This window comes from Dreissena polymorpha, chromosome 8 (genome assembly GCF_020536995.1).
Source record: "Dreissena polymorpha isolate Duluth1 chromosome 8, UMN_Dpol_1.0, whole genome shotgun sequence".
NCBI classification, from domain to species: Eukaryota; Metazoa; Mollusca; class Bivalvia; order Myida; family Dreissenidae; genus Dreissena; species Dreissena polymorpha.
In genome coordinates, this window is record NC_068362.1 from 42,935,077 (window position 1) to 42,950,826 (window position 15,750).

Consider the following 15,750-nt stretch of genomic DNA (forward strand, 5'->3'; position numbering starts at 1 on the left):
ATATAATGGTCGTCGGACCATTGTGTTTTTGCTTCTATACAAAAGAAAATGATATTGTCAAACTAGTAGCCAGATTCGCTGAAGTGTGCTTGTTCAATGCCAGTTTTGTTTAGCAACATATTGTTTCTTACATATACTGCACGTCATCAGGTAAAGGGCATTTGCAGTTTTACAGTTGTGGTTACCTTTAATGGACGAAATGGCACCAGATGTGGTTTTGAATGTATTTGATGGGCGCATCATATTGCATATTTGGCAACGCATGGTTTTGATTCTCCTAGAAAAGCTTCTTCGGACGTTGTTGTACTTTTGGCACGTAACAGTATGGGTCTTCTATATGCCAAAATGGGCTTTTCAGGAAATATACGTTTAAGCTTGCTTGATTTTTCGATTGTGGTCTAGTGGCGGTCAATGATGTCTTATATTTAAGGTAGCCCTGGATGGTAAGTGACCTCAAACGGTATACGAGTGTTTGGCGTTTTGCTTTTGTATTTGAGTAGGTCTTTATATATATATAAAAACAGCCGCGCTCTAGGGAAAAGTGGTTTATGCACGTGCGCAAAGCGTCGTCCAAGATTAGCCAGTGCAGTCCGCATAGGCTAATCAGGATCGACACTTTCCGCCTAAACAGGATTTTTGCTAAGAAGATACTTTATTTTAAAGAAAAAGATCATAGAAGCGGAAAGTGTCATCCATGATTAGCCTGTGCGGACTACACAGGCTATCTGGAACGACATTTTATTGACATGCATTAAACCCCTTTTCATAGAGCAAGGCCCATATATATTTATGATATGGGTAACAAACAAACAAGTACTTCTTCGACTGTAACAGGAAAACGAACACCGTTGACGTTATGTTGTTCATTGATTAAAGAGGTATTTTTTATGTCAAACAATTGTCCTCTTATTGTATAAACTTTACAGAGTACGCGATTGTTCTGCTCAATAATAAATCAAAACACAATGCGCATTCGATCCCGATCTGTCGGCTGCTAACATTCTCTCAGGTGCGCACGTGCAGAAAATGTACGACAATTAGTCTCACACACTTTTTTTACTTCAAATACTTCTGGTCCGCGTTAAACATCTCGAGGGACGCGTGGTTTGTGTGTTTTCAAACAGGCGCTTAATTGGCGTGAATCAAGCGCCTCTTATGCAGTGACCAGAGCGACGCGCTAAATTTGAAATCCAGATTTGCAAGGCTTAATCGATTCCAAAATAAACAAACATGCGGACAGACAAAACATGGAACGCCATTGATAGTCTGTTTACGCGTGCCTCGTACATATGGCTTCCAAATGGAGGAATTTAAATATGAAAATAATTCAGCAGCGATCTTTGAAAACGGGGCTTAATGCATGTGTGTAAAGTGTCGTCCCAGACAAGCTTGTGCAGTCCACCCAGGATAACAAGGACGATACTTTCCGCATTTATTGCATTTTACATTTCAAGGAAGACTACTTCACATAATCTAATCAATGCGTAAAGTGTCGTCCCTGACAAGCCTGTGCAGTCAGCACATGCAACGACACTCTCCTCATTAACGAAAGTTTTCGTTTACATGAAGTATTTTTTCAGCATAAATCCAGTTCTGGCTAAAAGTGGCGTAACGTAATAACTTAACGGACCTATAGGCTAATCGGGACGACACTTTACACACATGCATAAGGCCCCGTTTTCCAAGTGCGCGGCTCAAGTGTTTTGTACCTCTTGCCGACGTCATATTTTGCAGCGGTTATTCCTGAAGTATGCTTTAAAGTATACAAGTTATTTCTGTGTTGTAATGACTTTGATTTAGAAGATGAATACCATTTTAATATGTATATACCACTGAGTTAAGAAAACTTATATAAGCTGTTCATTTTGTGTAAACCCATCTGTATATAAATTCCACAAGTTACTAGTTTCATGTGACAAATCAATAATGTATAATGTTTGTAGATTTATTAAAGAAGCTTTTGTTAAAAGAAATACAATACTTAATAATACTGTTCATAAAACTTCAGTACCGCCTTGATAGAACCTAGGTGTTCTTAACATCGATTGTATTTATTGGTGTTTTTATTCTTGAATGTTATCTTGTTATGCCTTGTTTCGAGACAGAGAATAGTATGTGTATTTAAGCATGAAGACAATGTACAATTGTATAAATGTGAATAAACTATCTTTCTATCTATCTGTCTGTCTGCTTTCTTCAAGCCTCAATTCCTATTGGAATGTAAGGGTTTAGATGGAAATATGTTGTTTGCAACACTCTTTGAGTGCACAAACGTGTGTTAACGTTGTTGTTGTTGTCTTTTACAGCAAACAAACTCACCTTCAAGGCATCAGAGAAACGTAAAGTGCACTGGTAATCTTAAATTCTACTGCTGTAGTGAGAATTCGGCATTCGCTTTGTCATGATCATGAGAAGTACCAAATCAAGGTGTTACCATTATTAAGTCTCGTGGTATAAAGATATATCATTGTGTAAATTATATAACTTTACAGCTATAGACCTTTTTGCACAATAAGCAAAAACTGATTTTAGAGCGCGAAGTAACGTTACTCGCAGAATTCCAGAACGAGACTGATCGTGTATCCATTCATAATAGGGAACTAAATAAGTTTGATAAATTTCGTTTTCTGCAACTGTTTTATACCTCTATAGCATATTCTAAGATTTTATATTAACTTTGTTTGATGTCCCTATCTTGTCGTTCGTATTGTTTAAGTGTAAAACACAAAATTGTTGAAAGCTGGCAATTTTCGTTTTATGTTAAAATACGTCCTTTAAAGTTAGGAACGTTTTTCGTGGTAAACAATATTATCATGCTTCATATATTTTCATGACGCCATAGTGAATAAAGTGAATAAAAATATTTCACACCATATGATGAGGGGATGAACATATCCCCCACGGAGGACTGTCGCCGTTTATTAAGTGAATTCGCGCAACAGACTGACCAGAGAGTACGCCAAGCCGCCAGAGGGCATTGGACCCGCAGATAAAATATGAACGTATCAAATATGTGTGAAAATCCCATTAGGTCATAATACACTAAATAGTTTCACTATATAATTCAATGTAAAAGCGACAACTTTGAGCGAAAATAAATGCAACATTTTGCACATAGAGACCCCCATAACCATACCTTTTCTTAAAGGCCATTCTAAGCGGAATCGATTTATGCAATAAAAAAGATATGTCATGTACAATGCAAGAAAGAACTTGACACAAATCAAAATCGACTGTTTTTGCAACTTTTTTTTTTTCGGTCGTTTCTTAGTGGAATGTAACCTTTTCTAGTGCAATGGTTTACTATAGTCTTCACGTGTATCATATTTTAGGGATTCAGTAGTGAACACCTATTCATGCCCTACCATTATCTCAGCAAGATAACACCCGAATAATGGTAAAAAGTGTAAAACATGCCTTCCTGTCAACTATGATATTTTTTTAGAGAGTACAGCCCTTCATGAAGCGATCATTTAGTGTATTGTAACCATTAGCCCGTCACCGCGGTCCCCATATGAGATATGTCCTCGACGCCATGCCAATATTTACCGCTGTGATAAACATCTATAGACGTAAATGCGTCGATATTTTGTTGATAAAACCCGCCGTTTATGTAAACCTACATTAACATGACATGTTAAATAAATTCTGCGACACATGCATATATAGCTTTGGCAATGGTGACCTTAACAAAACCGCATATCGCATACATTACTTCGTCTTTAGATAAGTTACTTTTGCAATAAACATATGCAATGTTTTATTTAACAAAATCTCACAAATAACAATACACGACCGCATGTTGGTAAATAATGTAAACGATATGTGTTTCTGTCATGTTCACACACATACTATTGCTGACTGGAATATTGGGTTCAGGAGTAGGTGGTTTTAACTAGTTCATTGCAGTCTTTATTTCAAATTGCAGTTATATTGTAGCGTTTGATGACTTAATAATTTGTTCTGTACGAGTTTGAAGTTAACCGTTAACTATACAATTATATAGAACGCTTTCAAAGAAGATAGTCGTAACCGTTTTTAACTATTAAAATTACAAACTTTGTCTGAAATAAAAATCGAGGCTTTTGCTTCGGCATAGTTAATATGAGGAGCGACATGCGAAAATGGGTCTTAACTGTATGCGACCAGTTTAGCTCAAGACCAGCCTGCGCATCCGAGCGGTCTGGTAAGGAGCTACCTTATCCGCTAACTAGGCCACGAAACCTCTCGTGGATTTAAAGGGACCTTTTCACGTTTTGGTTAATTGAAAAGAATTGAAATTGTTTGAGATTCGAAATTTGTTGTTGTAGTGATGATATTTGTGAGGAAAAAGTAATTATGAACATTTAACATGCTCTAAATTATCCATTATATGCATTCTTTGACAATTTTAAAACCTGAATATTATAAATCGTTGCACCGCGAAACGATTGAATAATTTGAAAAGTTCATGTTGTTGTCGTTATATTTTGTGACACTACGAGGATTGTTTATATAAAGTATTAAATCAACACTCATGGTATGAGCACGGATGGCCGAATGGTCTAAGTGTAACGTGTCTACCGTTCCTTCGGGATATATATATAATGGCTTTTCCTCGGGCTTTCCTTAGCCGTGTGATTTGATAAACAAATAATATAGTTTGCCTCTATACAAGCCGGTTCCGTATGCCCTGTGCGACTTGGATTGCTTTGATCACTTGGGTTGACTTGGGTCGACTTGGGTCGACGTGGGTCGACTCGGGTTTACTTGGGTTGACTTGGGTTGACTTGGGTCGACTTGGGTTGACTTGGGTCGACTTGGGTTGACTTGGGTTGACTTGGGTCGACTTGGGTCGACTTGGGTTGACTTGGGTCGACTTGGGGTGTCTTGGTTGACTTGGGTCACCTCGGGTGTCTTGGGTGACTTGGGTCACCTCGGGTGTCTTACACCTATAGTAACGAGCGTTACGCAAGGAAGACAATCAATGTCCCCCCTCTGCGCTATGCAAGGAAGACAATCGGTCAGTGTTGTACAAGCGACAATCAGTAGCTTGACAGACTCAGGCTGACCTACGAGACCTGACACGTGCACTAACTGGAATGGAAACCTTTGACACGGACTTATATACGAGTCTCTAGGCTACCCAGCAAGCTATGGTATGTTGTGCGCAAAGTTGCCAGGGTCACCTCCACTCGAAAGTATCCAAAGTCACAGAGATGTCCCTTGCTCAGGCTGACCTAAGAGACCAGAAACGTGCACTGTCTTATATTACCAAAGAAAACCTGTGACCCGGACAAAGGTATGAGTCTCTATTGAAGCTACCCAGCAAGCTATGGTGTAGTGCGCAAAGTTGCTTGGGTCACTTCTACTCAAAAGGCATCCAAACTCCCAGATAATTTCAATGGTATAAGGTCTCTAATTAATGCAACGTATTTAACGTTGTGAACTGTTCGACGATCGAACGCAGACTGCTCGCTCCCGTTGTTGTTGTAGTAGGTTATTTACAGGTCGTTCTCGCGTCTTCGTGACTACATTTGGTATCGACCTGCCCCTGTGATGTTTCAGGGGAGACAATCTCAAGACAAATTCTTGTCTGGACGCAGCTCCGCCGAGGGAGTGCAGCAAGCAGCTCTGCCTTTATGGCCACTCTCGTCACCGGCCGTCGTCTTCAACCCCGAGACGGTTTCCCCAGTGCGTTGAGCGCACTGAGTACCGCCGCCCCGGGTCCACTCTCTAGGGCCACACCCTCGATGGTCTGATGCCAACACCAGGTCCACCCCGTACGTCCTCCATATTGGTAAGCTCCCTGTCCCGCTCTCTCCAGTTCCTCTCTTGGAAAGTATAGTGTGAAAGCCACACTACCTCCTAGGCCCTTGCATACAGAGTGGCTCGGGCCCCCGGTCTTTAAGATCCTGGAGATAGCGAACCCCCGTCGATGTACCAGTCCCTCTCTTGGAAAGTATTTAACATGCCGTTATTGCGCTAATTACGTTTGCGCTTATGTTACATTTTCCACTGTCAAAACATTGTCTAGATCGATCCATATCGGATTTTGTTAAAAGATGTTTTGGTAAATAAGGCTAATTATAGATTTCCATTTCATTATAGGGTACACTTCTCGTATATTTTGTCTTTTTCATTTAAAATATTTATGAAGAGTTACTATATAAATATAATATTATTATACTTAGTTGTGGCGTGACACTCTAGTGCATTCAGTTACAGCGAACGTTCGCGAACGTTCTGCTATTGAACGCTCGTTTCGCCGCGAACCGAAGCGAACCCTCTTGGGAGGTAGTTCGCTAGCGAAACCAAAGTCTAGTGCGTTCAGTTACGCTCGAGTGGTCATTGTCGGATCGGGTACTACTTACATGTACCCCGGGTACTCTTAAGTATACTTACATGTACCTCGGGTACGGTAAATATACTTAATCGTACCCGGTCGATATTAGACTTACCCGATTTGTATTCCAGTCCAAAATCCGATGTCGTTAAAACACTACCGATAATCTTAAACAAACTTCTGTTTATAAAAACTGCATCAACATGCTTTTTGGGTACGAGTTTCAATAACCTAAAGGCCATTTTACAGAAAATTAACATAAATGTAAATATAATTAATTAAAAAAATAGCCGACAACGACCGATTAAGCGTTAAATTTCCCGGGTACGTTTAAGTACATATATTAACCGTACCCGGGGTACATGTAAGTATAATTAAGAGTACCCGGGGTACATGTAAGTAGTACCCGAGCCGACAATGACCAATCCAGCTTCAGTTACAGCGAATGTTCGCTTTATTTCGCGAACCGAAGCATACCCTTTCGGGAGGTAGATCGATAGCGAAACCAATCGTTCAATAAGACCGAATCGGAAACGAACGATGATTGGCAAACGTTCGTTGTAACTGAACGCACTAGAGTTGTGACGGTAAACCTCATAGATTTGTCAATTCTCCAAACCCCTGACCGATAACATTCATTTCATAATTCAGTAGCATACTATTATCTATATTTTATGTTAAAACGGACTTCGTCTCCATTTACACGCTAGAGTGAAAAAGAAGACAGTTCATAGCTATTAGCGTAAACGAGAATGATCAGAAATATAAACAATTAATAAAGAAATAGACAAAAGCAACCCTTCATCTGTTTGATGAATTATATAGATCTTAACATATGTTAAGTAACTAATTATTTAAATGTTATACCAGTAACATATTGTTTCTTTCCTTTTGCTGATATCTACCGGCAGACAAGAACCAGACTACGGCTGCAATGTGTGAACACATTCCAACCACTCGCGATCCAGTCTTGCATTGGCAATACCATGATTCGACCATATCCTCACTGTGACGTATCCCAGTGCTTTTTTCGGCGTAAGCTGAATTAAGCCAGCTTTTCACCTCTCCTGACCTTTGTAAGTGTCCAATAAAATTCAAATAAAATTTCCCGCGGCTAGGTACGAATGAATACACTTCATTTATTCCATTGGCTGATTTGAGTATTCCACCAGAACATTGGAAACATATCCGCGTCTTTGTAACACTGTTTTACTGCATGAAACAATTTTATTTCTAATGAAAAGGCTTAATAGATAGAACAGTTTTACACTCAATTCTCGACATAAATACAGTTTGTGCGTACACCTTTTATTTTCAGAGAATTACCAGCGCAACGCGTTTATATTTAAAGGCTATGTTCTCATATTTAGTACTTACTTCCATATTCTTGTCAACATGTTAACATGTAAAAGTATAAAGAGCAGTGGAAGCGAGGCCTCACTTTAATACATTGCATTTCAACCCGGGTCAATTCGCGGCCAGTGTATGAATGTCAGAGTTTATATACAGGTCATCTCCGGAGTTCGCGGCCAGTAAAATAATAGTTATATAATTAATACGCTATCCGTGAACTAGGTGACCTGGAGTTTTCTTTAGACCAGAAATATGTAGATTCTTAATGTGTTTTCAACAAAACAATGATAAATATTATTTTTGATTCATTTAACAATAATTATTCCACCATATTGACCAATGTATTAAGCATGAGCGCGATGATTATCGATACTGTTAATAATCGAATCAAACCACTAAAACAGGTTTGTTCGAAGAACGCGCCTATAAATACGGATACTTCTCGTGTGGCCGGTTGACTCGTATGTTTTAATTTCACTTCCATTCTTCTTTTGGTTTTCTGTTTTGTATCTATAGGTTTATGACCAGCAATATGTAAAAATGTAAAATAAGCCGCGAAAACTCCGCGTAACATCCCGTACTGCATGTGATGCAGCTAAGAACTGCACAGAAAAAAGACATTCGCTATCCTTGATCTCATTCATTGAACTATCAACGCCGTATATCTTTTTTAAAGATATTTCTTGTTTCACTTATAGGGGAATTGCGGTGGGGCCCGTCCAAAGGGGAAAAAATGCGTCGTTTTTTAGGAAAAGGGGAAAATTAAAAAATCACTTTTTTATACATATTGATATTTATTATATGAATACACATGTTTGTATGAATATAATATTTACAGCAGAATGTCTCTGTCCTTTTTCTGAAATATATATCAATAATTTTTACAAAATGGGGGAAAAATATATACTCTTTTTTTAGGGGAATGGGGCCGAATATCGGCCCCGAAATTGCCATAAAAAACACTGTATCCACAGCATGTACCTTCTGCTAGATGTATGGCGACTTTGCAATTTTGCAGAAATCAAACTTTGCTCGTGAACATGCACTTTAATGTCACAATTTCCAGTTGTATGCTCTTGCATGTAGCTCGAACTCAAACACAATTGGTAAACACCAAGTGTTAGTTCACTTAGCTGTTCATCACTTAAACGCGGAAATCCCTGTACTTCACAATCTTCAATAGGCCGCCAAATCGTCTTTTTCCTAGCAAGACCTTTCTTTTCTACTAACATTTTCAGCTCGTTTTCTTTTTCATTTTGTTGCAGCATCTTTTCGGCGATCAATTCATCTTGTTCGACTTGGTCTGGGGAACTTAGAGGGGGGAAGTATTTGTTTGAGATGGCGCAAACAATTCTAACAAAGTCACCAATAAATGGCAGCTGGCTATTTGGCATCACATGATCCAGATATTTGAATCTCTTGATTCTAGCGTTTGCCGATTCGACCACCCATCTGATCTGTTAAATGATAATGAAAGATTATTATAAAAATGGCAATCTATGCGTTTTGCAAGTTTGGGTTTGTGATTTGTCAGGACTGTAAGGTTTATCAAAAGAAAATCATAAATGAAGAAAACGACTTGTCATTATACACATTAAAACTTGAACTATCACAAAATGTGATTAATACTCATTTATGGTGTCTTGTAGGGCAATCCATTTAAAAATGCATCCAACAAACAAAATGTCAGGCGGATGCACGATATTGAATTGTATATAAGTATGACATTTTATTGGATTCTGTTGACGCCTCACTTAGATATACAAACACAAAAGTGTGTCTACAGATGACGGATATGCAGACAGACAGACATACAGACGAACATATATAAATCCAAATAAGCCCCATGTCCTCCGCATTTGAGCATATTTTGTATAGAAATCTTTGCGACCAATTGCTAATTTTGTACATTTTCAGCTTCAATAACACACAATTTATCTCGCAAAGAAATTGCAATTATGAATAGTTTAATAACATATTTATCGTCATGTTTACAACATCTTCCAAAATGAACAGATTTGAATGTTAAAATCAGCACTTTTTCACTTAAAATCGCCGAGACTGTACCGAAACCCTATCCGTGTGCTTGTGATTTTCGTTTGTCTACTACAATAGGCAGATTATTTTACTTTACAATATTTTTTTAACCACAAACTGATGTTGCTGACACTCAAACACTATTTAAATTATTGCTTTCGTACATTTAAAATCGGCACTTTTTGTTGTATACAGATATCTGAATTGCTTGCAAAATGTACCTAGTAAACATTTCAAAGAAATAGCAGAAAATCTCAGTTAACATTAAATACTCACTGTTTGGATTTTCTCCCTTGAAAAAGGATATTATCGTTTGATCAAAAATCTTTAAATATAGATCTACGTGTTTATTAATAGATCTTTGTTTGCACCGATATTGGAAAACACATTAAACTTTATTTACACACGCATAAGACGACATATTCCACTATCAAATAAATGTATTTACGTTATCTTAACGTGTTCAGGAATGTTTCATATTAACTTTAATTTGTTTCCAATAACTCAATTTTTCGGCGCAAGTTGTATTAAGCCAGCTTTTCACCCTGACTTGACCTTTGTAAGTGTCCAATAATATTCAAATAAAATTTCCCGCGGCTAGGTACGAATGAATACACTTCATTAATTCCATTGGCTGATTTGAGTTTAACACCAGAACATTGGAAACATATCCGCGTCTTTGTAACACTGTTTTACTGCATGAAACAATTTTATCTCTAATGAAAAGGCTCAATAGATAGAGCAGTTTTACAATCAATTTTCGACATAAATACAGTTTGTGCGTTCACCTTTTATTTTCAGAAAATTACCAGCGCAAAAGCGTTTATACTAAAGGCTATATTCTCATATTTAGTACTTACTTGCATTGCATTTCAACCCGCGAGGTTTCGGGTCAATTCGCGGCCAGTGTGTGAAAGTCAGAGTTTATATACAGTTCATCACCGGAGTTCGCAGAAGGGGTTGCGATCTTTTCATTGAAGGAAAAAATTGGAATCTATGCTATTTTTGTCTGATGGAGTAAATAGTTCGTTTAGTCGCTTTGTCGATATATCAATATTTTAGGCACAGCTGTTGCCTTGGTCGTGTACAGTTGGCGTAAACAAGCCGTCGTTTCAGCAGCAGAATTGTTACCTAACTTTATGCTTTGCATTCCAATCCGCAAGGTATCAAGGTCAGTTTGCGGTCAGTTGCAGAAATCTTTATATAAACGCCGTCTCGTAAACTTTGTGCACTTGAAGTCTGTTTTGATCAGAAAGATACTAAATAAAGATATTCGGCGATATTATTGTGGTATGTCAATCATCGATTTTTAATATGTTTTCAACATTTGCATGTTAAGGATTAATTTTGATAAAATCAATTAGAAATATTTATCCATTTAGACCAGTTTATTAAGCATGAGCACAATAATTCACTACTATAATTATGCAATTAAATTAAGATTCGAGTATTGCCGGCTGACCTATATGCACTCGTTTATTTTCATGTTTCTTGTGTTTTTCTATTCTGTAAATATAGATATCTGAGTAATAATATCACATAAAGCAAAATAAGCCACGAAATCTGGCGCAACACCCCGTAATTGATTTGCTTGTGATGTAGCTAAGAACTGCGCAGAAAAAAGGCATCCGCTACTTTTTATCTCATAGAGATAACTTTTGATCGTTCATAAACATCGACCACAATCAACGCCGTATATCTTTTTTAAAGATATTTCTTGTTATAAATGTCCGGTAAATACATGTACTTCTGTACAGTGGAAAATTACCTCCCTTTAATGACCCCAAATTCGGCCCTCGTACAAATGCATGCGCATATCAAACAATGTTTTGTTTGCACTTGCTTGTAAATGACGAACCCAGAATGTATCAGTAACTTAAAAAAAAATATTTTGTATTATTAAGAAAGTTATTAAACAAAGCCCTTTATTACATCCGAGCACTACTCGCTAACCAGTATAGATCTATATCTACTTTAACAGTGACATCGTTCGTAATCGCGCGAATGGATTACGATTTAGTAAGCCATAATTATGGACCATGGGTAAACCATCATTTTTTTAATAGAAAAAATAATTGTTTATCTAAATGCCAACTTACCTTTAAGATATCTGGTAAATCCAACTTTGGAAAACGCGTCGTCTGCACTTGGTTTACATTGGATACCGACGCTATTCGTACCCAGTTATTTTCGAATGGCGCGTACACAAAATCGTTTCTTATGGCTTCTTTTTTTAACACCAACATTGATAAGATCATTATTTTGCCATTTCAGACTTAAAACCTCTAATAAATTTCGGTAATAAGTGGTATTTTAAGCAGTGTTTTTTTAATAAAGGGTTAAAAAGATAGGTTCAATAAAGCATGGTGGGTTCTCGGAGATCAGCACTGGGTTACACATTTTTTTAAAGTAAGATATGAGCGCGCAATATCACCGTCACAAAAATATAGTATTTTGTCTTTTGTTGTTTTTGTTATTGTTTAAGACAAAGTTTGTCATGGTGTTCTCGTGCGCTGACAGTTTATTTGTTGATGAAACAAAGAAATTTAGTGTAAATTCGCCATTTTCTTGTGTGTGATGTACTTTTATCATGATTATTTTTACAATTGAAAACAAGGCACACTTATAAAATTTGATTTATTGTGCAATTTAAATGTTATAGAAGATGAATACAAAATAAAAAAATGACATTTTTGAAAATTTGATTACATTGATTTTTGGGGCGTTTTTGGGTGGTTAGTGAACCATGTCCTTTACTCCGGCTTCCCGGGTATTCGCCAAATACTTTAATTTTTATAAACATTCGTTACACGTTGGCCAATGAGACCTTAATGTGCTATCTACCTAAAGGTGGTGATGAGGTGCGGACCCCGCCGAGTGTCCCGCACATTACTAAGACGCTCAACGCGACCCACATCCCAACACCACCCGGTACGTAGGACCCGGAACACAAACACGTATCGCTCTCACACCCCCACTCATTACGGGTGGCGCGTATGAGAGCGCCACGCCCGTGTGTTCCGGGTTCCTTGGTGGTGATCTGTGTATGGTTGTGTATAGTGTGTGGTATGTGATTGTTGTGCATTTGTCTGGAGCGGAAGAGGAGGTGTCTGTCGGTAATTTACGGCCGTCGGTCAGTCCTGAAGGGTTGTATATTGTTGCAGTTCCCAGATCGCAGAACCCGCCGCCCCCGCACAAGCGCATCCACGCCGAGCGAGCCCGAGCCCCCCCCCCCCCGCCGCGCCCGCATACGGCCCCGGCCCGAGCACCCAACCGCTGGAGACCCCCGAGACAAGCACCCTCATCCACCCACTCGCTGCGCGCGACAACAAATCAGTCAAGAACCAACCATGGAGCCATCCAAAGCCCTACCCAGAGTCACCATCGTTCTTTCCCACCCGCCCGCCAAACATCCAGACCATGTATCAAGCTGGGATGTATTAATTTTGCTGTTATGTTGTATTTGCTATTATAATTGGATAGGTAAAGTAAATAAATGATCTAAAAACTCCGTTGATATATCATATGATTTATTTATGTTTGATGTTAAGTTTTAAAACTCATAGTATTATAGATTATGTCCTGTATTCTAGCTTTCATTTACCCAAGTGTGGTTGTTGTGCTCTCCGCCCCATGAGAGGTGTTAGTGGGGGTTCGAGCAGGATACAGGAAACGCCCCGATTCCAGAGGCGCCCCTGGTTCTTTTAAGTGCCCGGTGTATAGCACCGATACACTGCACCCCCGTTTAACGTCCCTCGCGGAGGACATATTAGTACATAGTGTTAGTATAGGTGTTTATATACATGTGTAGTTCTGCTGTTTTGTGTCATAACTTGCGGTAACGTGGGCTCTCTCTGTTGTAATTTGGTATATAGTTTGGATGTTATTGCGTAGGGCAGGCTAGTTTTTGAAAGATCATGTATTTGATGATAGAAGAAGGAGACTATGTTTGTTTGATTGGGCCGAGATGACTAGTTCGTTGGGGGGCAGACAATCTCTTTGTAAATTCTTTCTTATTGATGTGTTAAGTGTCTTGTGAGACTGTGGTGTTGTAAGGGCCAGACTAGTTTTGATAGGTCACTTATTTTATGAAAGTAGAGAGGGGCTGAGTTTGAGTAAATTTGGTATTAGGGAGAGCGCACACGTTAGTGTTTCTGGTTTATAAAAGCAAAGACAGCATTCCTATGTGTTTGTGTAGTATGCCAGGCTAGTATCGTGGTCTGGTCTAGGGCATATCGAGCTAAGGGTTCGATCCGGCTACATAGGAACATATAAAGGTTAGTGTACCAATGAACTGCAAACAGTCATTCTTTTCAGTATCTTTCAAGAGGGACGGCATGTAGCGTCTCTCGCTGAGGACATATTAGTATATAGTGTTAGTATTGGTACATATACAGATCTGCTGCCTTGTGTCATATTTTATAGTAGCTTGGGCACTCTCTGTTGCTATTTTGGGTAATGGTTGTATGTTGCTGTGAGGGTCAGACTAGATTTTTGACAGATCATGTACTAGATGATAGAAGAGAGGCACCGAGTGTGTGTAAATGGACCAAGATGACTATTTTGTTTTGTGGGCTTTGACAATTTCGAGATTTTCTTTCTTCTTTCTGAGGTGATTGCCTGTGGCACTGTGGTGTTGTGAGGGCCAGACTTTGTTTTTGATAGATCATTTATTTGATGATAGAAGAGATGGGCTGTGGTTATGGTAGTTTGGTATTAGGAGAGTGAGCGCTTTACTGGTTCGGGTTATGTATGATATCAGAGGCAGCAGTTCTATGTGTTATTGTGGTTATTTCAATGGTTAGTAAATAAATGGACTGCAATGAGTTATTCTATCTATACACTGAGAAACAAATATACTAATTATCATCACTTTTTTTTTTTTTTTTTTTTTGGTAATCTTGGGTGGGTCGTGTCGACAGAGCCACAGTGCGAGGGGGGGCGCCTCACCACCCCAGCCGACACGCTCCATCCAACATTTTTTTTTTTAAATATTATGCATATATAAAATGGTTGTGATATCTACATCTAAAGGGGTTGTACTGAAGGTTTCTCTATTGAGTTACCTGAGTGCGCACTTGATGCGGCTTCCGTCTCTGTGCGGAAGTGTAGTGTCTGCGTGCTTACCCCACTACCGTCGTCGTCGGCTGCTGCGTGCTGGGTGCAGCGGCAAAAATTTAAAATAACGAGGACCAGCACAGGGGGGGGGGGGTCTCGCGGAACCCGGATACTGTTAGCCCGATTTTTTGGTTTACACAGGGGGGGGGGATTTTAGGTTTGTCCATATCGTTACATAGTGGTTACAGATGTTCGTTTTTATTTTTATCAAGCGTACCTATCCGTCATTGATTATGATAGCGTGCCCTTAGGGTTAAATTGCGTTTATGTTGTACGGTCGCGGTTGTTAACGAGACAGGCGGCCGATACATTTCATGATTTGGTTGACAGTTATATTCGGTACCGTAATCCCTTCCGTCGTTTTATTAAGAGAGTGTTGTTGATGTTTTACCGGGTTATAATGTGTAGCTTGTCAGCCCTTGCCCGTCCGTGGCGTCGTCACAGGGCACAGACCAGGGGGCCCCACTGACACACAGGTGTGACCCGTTGGCTATGCCCTGCGACGAATAACTATAGGTCGGCTGTCATATCCGCGTTATGCTCAGGCCGTGATAATACCGTAGGTTCACTCTGTGAGGGCCCGGGCGAGCGGCCCCAGTGACATACGGAAGTGACCCGTCATCCGTGCCCGCACAGAGGGTTCCTTTATGGCTATAGTCCACGGACGGGGTCCGGCAGACAGGGTAGATGTTATGTAGTTACCTAAATGTGTTTTTAGTCCGGCACCGGAACGCGCTTTATTCGCACTTTTGTAAGTTACGCGATTTGTTTATACGCATATTTTTGCTATTTCGGATAAGCCTAAGGAAGATAGTTTATGCAAGAAGACTCTGGATAGTTAGTATGCCCTACTGTATCGCTTTATTTTATGGATTAAGTGCAGGTATAAATCTAGTTTTACCCTTAATTTTAATTTT